The 7,500-nt window shown below is 40.8% G+C and overlaps 1 protein-coding gene across 1 annotated transcript in view; it reads left to right on the forward strand.

Annotated features, from left to right (window-relative positions):
- LOC143032585 (uncharacterized) overlaps window positions 1–7,500 on the forward strand; it is a 40,541-nt gene that overhangs the window by 26,997 nt on the left and 6,044 nt on the right. The gene's annotated exons all lie outside the window — the stretch shown is intronic.

Below are 7,500 nucleotides of genomic sequence, written 5' to 3' on the forward strand. Positions count from 1 at the left end.
CCTCTTCCTCCTATTCCTCCTCCCCTGCAAGTTTTTTTTTTTTTTTTACAGTTTTATTGGGTTTACAATTCCCATTCCTATTCCTCTTCCTCTTCTTCCTCCTGCTCTTCCTCCTATTTTTCCTCGCCTCCAAGTCTTTTATTTTACAGTTTTATTGGGTTTACTATTTCCATTCCTATTCCTCTTCCTCCTCCTTCTGCTCTTCCTCCTTCATCATAGTTAGGGTTGAAAGCAAACTCTGATGGAGGGCTGGTTTTATTTAATAATGAATGTTGGGCGCCAGTGGAGGGGGGAGGATAACGAGACGGCGAGGTAGGTGACGACTGTGTTTCAAATCATGTCCCTGGGCGATCTGCTTGCGGGGATGGTGGGAGGTGAGAATGCAAGGAGCAGTGAGCCAGCCTCACGTATGATGCTCTAAGGCGATCTAAATCTTCGTCGTTGGTCCATCCTTTATATACACGGGCAGGTCATGACCCGTGCTCCTAATTGCCACGAGGTCAAGTATGAGGCGAGGGAAGTCGGGCGCAAAACGTTCTCAGGCCGTTGAGTCACGTAGAGGGTATGAGGCGGGTATTGCACGTGAGTTCCTTCAAAAGGGCTTTGTGGTGGTCACGTGGCAGACCCTAGAAATGGTTAGTCATCCTGCTGGCCCCATTAGCGATTTCCTTGGGGGGTCTTGGAGGTCAAATGTCGTGGATAGAGAAGAGGTGAGGACCGAGAGTGAGGAGAAGAGGTGAGGAGGGGAGTTAGGACTACTTCTAACAGTCATCATCCTCATATCTTCCACTATCATCATCATCATCATCATCATCATATTCCATCTTTTCACTATCGTTATCATCATTATCAGCGTCAGGAGCAGCACTATCATAATCATCGTTTTCCATCATTTCACGATCACTATCATTATTATCACCTTCCCCGAACAGTACCACCACCGTAATGATCGTTTCTTTTTCTCTCTCTCCCTCTCTCTCTCTCTCTCTCTCTCTCTCTCTCTCTCTCTTTTTTTTCTCTCCCTCCCTCTCTCTTTCACTCCCTCTTTTGCCTTCCCATGCTGCCTGAAGTATGAACACCTTTTCTTGAACACATGTTTTTACACAAGTTCTCTCCCACTCTTTCTCTCTCTCCCTCTCTCTCTCTCTCTCTCTCTCTCTCTCTCTCTCTCTCTCTCTCTCTCTCTCTCTCTCTCTCTCTCTCTCTCTCTCTCTCTCTCTCTCTCTTCTTTTCTCCTCCCCCACTTCCTCCTCCTCCTTTTCTTCCTCCACATCCTACTCTTCCTTTTCTTTCACATCGTCTTCTTTCCTCCGTCTCCTTTTCTCCTCTCTTCCTCCACTTCCTCCTCTTTCTCTTTTTGCTCCGCCCTTCCCCTCTTTCCCCTCCCCCTCCCTCTCTCCCTCATTCGTTCCCTTCCTCTTCCCCTCCTCCAATATTGACCCACACTACAGCAACTCAGCCGCTTCCGGCCATATATTAGCCAGTCCTTAGCTGAAGTCAATATTTTCTGGCCCATCTTCATTCTCAAGGCTTCGGGGTCTGGGGATGGGTGCTTCCCTCAAATATATATGTTAAGGCTTTATCTTTTCTCCCTCTTTCGCTCTCTCTCTCTCTCTCTCTCTCTCTCTCTCTCTCTCTCTCTCTCTCTCTCTCTCTCTCTCTCTCTCTCTCTATTTTTCTCTTTCTTTGTCTATTTTTCTCTCTCACTGTCTCTATCTTTATATTTATCTATATATATATATATATACATACATATATACATACATACATACATACATACACACGTACATACATATCTCTCTCTTTCTCTCTCTTTTAATTTTTTAGTTTTGTGGTGATGGCACCCGCCCAGACTTCCTCTTTTCTCTTTCCTTTTGAGAGAGAGAGAGAGAGAGAGAGAGAGAGAGAGAGAGAGAGAGAGAGAGAGAGAGAGAGGCCGCGTCAGAAATGATTGGACAAAAGGCGCGATTGGTCTTGATTAGTAAATTCCCAAACTCTCACATCATTGGGTTATGGTGGTCACACACGACCCCCCACCTTCCATTTTCCCTTTCGGTATTTTTTTTCCAGCGCTTCTAGATTTAGGGACAACTCCTCCTCCTTTTTCTACTTCGTCATCTAAGATTTCCTTAGTGGGTTGACTGAGTCACGGGTTGGAAGGAAATCTAGAAAATCGAGGAAGGATTCTTGTTGTGTTTCCTTTCTGCTTGTTCTCTTGAAATGGAAGTACCGTTTCCCCACAATTAGTTGTCGAATCACAGACCAGCAATACGTCACAATCCTCGGACCCGATCTCATCAAGGAGGAAGATTTGTTTCAGAATTTAGCGCATTTTCTCCATCAAGGAGAATTCTCTGGGCTGCTGGTGGTGGTGAAGGTGATGGTGGTGTTGGTGGTGGTGATAGTGGTGGTGACGGTGATGGTGGTGATGATAGTGGTGATAGTGGGGATGACGGTGATGGTGGTAGTAATGTCGTTGATAGTGATTGTGGTGGTGGTGGTGGTGGTGACGGGTGATAGTGGTGGTGGTGGTAGTGGTGCTGGTGGTGGTAGTAGTGTCGGTGATGGTGGTGGTAGTGGTGACGGTGATAGTGGTGGTGGTGGTAGTGGTGCTGGTGGTGGTAGTAGTGTCGGTGATGGTGGTAGTGGTGGTGGTGACGGTGATAGTGGTGGTGATAGTGATGGTGGTGGTAGTAGTGTCGGTGATGGTGGTAGTGGCGCTGGTGGTGGTAGTAGTGTCGGTGATGGTGGTAGTGGGTGATGGATGTAGTGATGTTTGTGGTGAAGATAGGACACTAATAACGCTAATGTTATTGCTGACGCTGAGTTCCCCGTTGTTGATGTGTCATCGTTGTTGTTGTTGTTTCTGTTGTTAATCTTTGTCTGAAGCCATGATCATGACTGCGTTAATCACCGAGGATGTAGTCAATATATATATGCTCATCACTTGTCCACATCTTTAACACTATCTCCCCCCCTCCTCACCGGCCCCTGTATAAGTTTCACGTTATCAGTATTCTAGTAACGCCCCTACGGCCCAGACCTGCATAGCATTCTTTGATCATTGGAGACTAATCTTAAAAAAAAAAAAATCTACTGGACCTCCTTTAACTCTCATATAGTTAAACCTCTCCCTGACCGCTTAATGACTCCACATCTTCGGTTAGGTATCGTTCAACCCATGAAGATTTTGACAATAACAGCTACAGAACAGTTAGAACAACTTTTCCTACCATAGCACCACCTGTTGTCATGTCTAAGCAGTCCAGCACCCCTATCTTCTTATCAGAAGGATAAAAAAAAGTGAAATGTACTGCTTGATGATTTATTTTCTCGATTCTTTAGAACTGAAACAAAATTGACAATATTTTTTTGTAGAAGAAATAAGAACACCACAAAAAAATAAAATAGTATGGAAAAGGTCAAATATGCACAACTGGGTAATCAGTGATACATATATCAATGTGATTTTTGTGTGCATCACTTCCCAGCATCCCCTATAATTGACTTCAGCACCCGGGGTGTTGTAAACCCTAGGTTAGAAAACGCTGAGTTAGAAGAAGAACCGGATCCAAGGAAACATAGTAAAGAAAAAGCTGCATCGAGAAGCAGTTCAGGAATCAAAAACACGTGTTATACTTATCAAACGATTTAAAGACACCTGGAACACTTGTGCTGGTCTCATCGAATCCATTCAGAAATGATTAATACGAGTCAATTAATAGATTAACAGTAGATTAGAGATAAGCTTGTCATCTAGTAGACGTTTTTATAAGCGTTCCAGGTAAAGGTAAACGCAAGGCTTTAGATAATCAATCAGTTGGAATTAAAGATTTTAATTAAAAGAGCTCATGTGATAGTGATAGTGTGAAAAAAGATAAAAATGGCCATCGGATAGTGATATTTGAATCCTTTAAAGCCATAGATACTAGTTAACTAATAACAGTGATATATATATATATTTTTTTTTAGATACGACTGTTTTCATTTTTTCAATTCGAGGTTTCTCAGTTATGAACAATATGGATTTAATCATACGTTTTCTTCTTCTTCTTTTCTTCTTCATCTTCTTCTTCTTCTTCTTTTCTTCTTCATCTTCTTCTTCTTTTTTTTTCTTCTTCTTCTTCTTCTTCTTCTTCTTCTTTTTCTTCTTCTTTTTCTTTTTCTTTTTCTTTTTCTTCTTCTTCTTCTTCTTCATCTTCTTCTTTTCTTCTTCTTCTTCAACTGTTTACATAAGTTTCCCTTATTTCTTTCCTCGTCTTAGGTTACTATTATATTTTTGGTGCATAAGTAACTTCATTTTAATACAAATATTGATGGTTCGCGCATAACTTAATTAGTTCCTCATGCGAGTAACCGTTCATATTCCTATATACGGGTTTTCAAATATTATCTCAAAGTTGTTGTTGTTGTTGTTGTTGTTATGGACGTTTACTAGCGTTTCTATCTTCATCTCACATTCATTATAAAAGAAAACGACTGACGATAAGATCAACATATAACACGCTATTTTATAGATGAACATTCTGTTTTCATCAACGTCAGTATAATTGTGTATCCATGATTAATGAGGCATTGTTTTATAATGCAGTCAAATACTGACGAAAGTGAGATGACATACATCGAGAATACAATCATACATTCAGATGTATCAGAGAATATTAATAAATACTGATACAGTCTTTTGTGTTGCAATCACTGACTAAAGAGATTACATTTATCGTCAATAAAACTTTACATTAAGATGTATCAGAGACTATATATAAATACTGATGTATTCTTTTGTGATGCAGACAAAAGGGAGATGAATTATTTACAGACCAAAAGAAAAGGAAGTTGTTAGAGGGAAACGTCATCAGTCAAAGAGGTTTTTGAACCTTTTGAAAGTTGGCCCTCCTCCGCCTCATTTAGATAAGCTTGACGACATCAGGTCACAAAAGAATACAGAACACCTCTTCCTTTGACATACGTTCCCCTCCTGTTCTCTCCTCTACACCTCTACATAGTTATTAATAAGTTCTAGAATGTTATACAAGGCACAATACTCCTGTTATGTGTTATTTGAGGTTATTATTGGAGTAATGATTATATTCCTTTGAGAATATAGAATTTGTTTGAGGGATGGTTTTTGTTAATGTATTTTTGTATAAGTGTTGAGGAAAAATTGAAACAGAATATCATAAGCAACGGTGTTGTTTCCTTCCAGAGTCCGTGGCCTCTTTGTACTAGTTGATGGAATATGAATGACATATAAGCTTAGGTTTGATATGATACCCTAGGAAACACACACACACACACACACACACACACACACACACACACACACACACACACACACACACACACACACACACACACACACACACACACACACACACGCACAGAGAGAGAGAAAGACACACACACACACCCAAGGCCGAACTAATTTCAGTATCGCTGCGCTGCGAGTCGTTACTCCAACTCTCGTGGGCGGGGTGTTGGGTGTGAATGTGTGCAAGGTCATAGCATTACCCATAGGTCGGTCATATATGAGCTCTAGGCTCTCTTCCTGGAGGGAAATAACTGTCGATCACGAGTGCAACACGTGATCCAATTTCATGGTGAATCACCCACACACACACACACACACACACACACACACACACACACACACACACACACACACACACACACACACACACACACACACACACACACACACACACACACACACACACACACATAGTTGGAAACAGCGGGATGACCACACAGAAGTATTTACGAAGCGACGCCAATTGGGAAAAACTCGGTGGAATCAATTTCATACGACGCATGAGAGACGGACAGATGCCCCCACCCACCCCCCAGTTGCCGGAAATCAATTTCATGAGTTAATCCACTCTGCTCAAGTTCAGGTGTGAGGCAAATTGGAACATACCTGGCTATGGCTGCAGGTAGACCGTCACTCAAAAAAAGGGGGCTGGAATATTGATAGGGTTGATATATGGCACCGTCCAAACCCGAACGTAATGTCCAGTGTTATTGTGTGTGTATATATATGTATATATATACATATATATATATATATATATATATATACATATATACATGCATGAGAAATCACATAAACTCGTGAATCTAAATATGCGGAAAAACCACCAAGGAAAAAGAAAAAAAACTGATGACCAAGCGCTTTCGTCTATTCAGACATCCTCAGACACCCTGAGGATGTCTGAATAGACGAAAGCGCTTGGTCATTAGTTTTTTCTTTTTCCTTGGTGGTTTTTCCGCATATATGTATATATATGTATACACACACACACACACAATATATATATATATATACATATATATACATATACATATATATATATATATATGTGTGTGTGTGTGTGTGTGTGTGTGTGTGTGTGTGTGTGTGTGTGTGTGTGTGTGTTTGTGTGTGTAACACTAAATGGGACCCAGTGAACAGATATACCTTTTTTTTTATCAACCACACTACACTTTAATTCTAAGCCATCAACATCGAGGGTGACTCGAGGAGGCCAACATGCAGAAATTGAAACGTGGTACGTAGTCACTAACACACTTGCCACGTGCTAGCATAGGTTCGAGTCCTTGGCCGTACTACGTTTCAATTTCTGCATGCTGGTCTCCACGAGTCTCCCTCGACGTTGATGACCTAGAATTAAAGTGCATTGTGGTTGATAGAAAAAAAATATACACAAATATATACATACATATATATATATACAGTATATATATATATGTATGTATATATATATACATATATATATACACACAATTATATACTTATATATACATATATATATTCATATGCACATATGATATATATATATATATATATATATATATATATATATATATATATATATATATATATATATATATATATACATACATACATACATAATGCCTAATTTTTTTTACTCGTAACTCAAAAAAGTGGAGAGCTATGAAGATAGGAATGGCACCACTAAAACGAGTGGACATTTGTGCTTCGGAAGTTATTTCTCTACATAATCGCTTTCCTTCCTAATGCACTTTCGCCAACGATGAGCAAGGGCATATCCATGGCCGTCCGGAGCGCGGTTTGTCAATCACATCTCTGTCGCCACTCCAGAATCAACGAACCCATCCCCTAACCGTGCTGACATCAACTGCTTCAGCTCCGTAAACGTTCACCTAGCGCCCGTGGATGTCGATTGGTTCTACTTCTGCATGGAGGAATTCAGTGACGCATCTTTGCTTTTGACGCACATCCCCACGACAGGAGTTATTCTATTGTACTGTCACATCGTCAGTATCTGCAACAGAGAGTTGAAAATGTCGGATTATGAGTACGAAGGTTCAGTCATCATAATAATACCATAAACAGTTCCCTTGAATCCCGTGGTGCAGAATAAAAAAAATTAGGAGGCATTACTTTTTGAAACTCCCCTCGCGTGTGTGTGTGTGTGTGTGTGGGTGTGTGTGTGTGTGTGTGTGTGTGTGTGTGTG

This window comes from Oratosquilla oratoria, chromosome 14, assembly GCF_046742065.1.
Source record: "Oratosquilla oratoria isolate Oo_2021 chromosome 14, ASM4674206v1, whole genome shotgun sequence".
In the NCBI taxonomy this organism is placed as follows: domain Eukaryota; kingdom Metazoa; phylum Arthropoda; class Malacostraca; order Stomatopoda; family Squillidae; genus Oratosquilla; species Oratosquilla oratoria.